The sequence below is a fragment of the Ovis canadensis genome, chromosome 4 (genome assembly GCF_042477335.2).
Source record: "Ovis canadensis isolate MfBH-ARS-UI-01 breed Bighorn chromosome 4, ARS-UI_OviCan_v2, whole genome shotgun sequence".
Classification (NCBI taxonomy): Eukaryota; Metazoa; Chordata; class Mammalia; order Artiodactyla; family Bovidae; genus Ovis; species Ovis canadensis.
Genome location: NC_091248.1, coordinates 45,429,064 through 45,429,905, shown reverse-complemented (window position 1 = coordinate 45,429,905; position 842 = coordinate 45,429,064).

Genomic DNA, 842 nt, shown 5'->3' with positions numbered 1-842 from the left:
ATGTTGGTGCTTCTAGGCCCTCTCAGTAGTCAGAGCGAGGTATAATATACCATGTATAGACATACATCTTTAAATATTGTCTATATATCACCATTTGTATCTGCATTAAGCTAAACATGAGTTCATACTGATGTCTTCAATTCTAACTCATTATCGTATGAGTCATCCTATTCTCTTCCCCTTGTCTGTTAATTCTCACTCCAACATAATTAATTCGTTGTTAAGCCAATCTGGAAATTGGAATAAGAGAAAACGCTGTATGCATATGAGGAATGGGTATTAAAAGTTGTTCTGCCACAGAAAGTTAATTCTGCTCATCCTCAGCCTACACAGGGAATTGAAAACCACAGTAACTGAACTGTCGTAAGACTGTAAATAGCCTGGAAGTAGAATATGTGTACATCCTATTTTAATACGCAAACTATACACACACACGCAATTTTAGTTTTTCAGTTTTATTTAATTGGAGGATGAAAACTTTGCAGTATTGTGATGGCTTTTCCCATCCATCAGCGGGAACTGGCCATAGGTATCCGTGTGTGCCCCGGTCCTGAGCTCCGCCTCCCCCCACCCCACCCCTCCAGGCTGTCACGGGCACTGGCCCTGGGTGTTCTGCTTCTTGCACTGAGCTCGCAGCGGTCTCCCATTCTACACGGGGCAGTGTACATGTTTCAGTGCTGTTCTCTCGAGTCATCCCGCCCTCACCACCTCCCTCTGAGTCCAGAAGTCTGTTACTTACGTCTGTGTCTCCTTTGCTGTGTGTAGGATTGTCGGTACCATCCTTCGGGATTCTATATATGCGTTAATATACAGTATTTGTCTTTTTCTGACTTACTTCACTC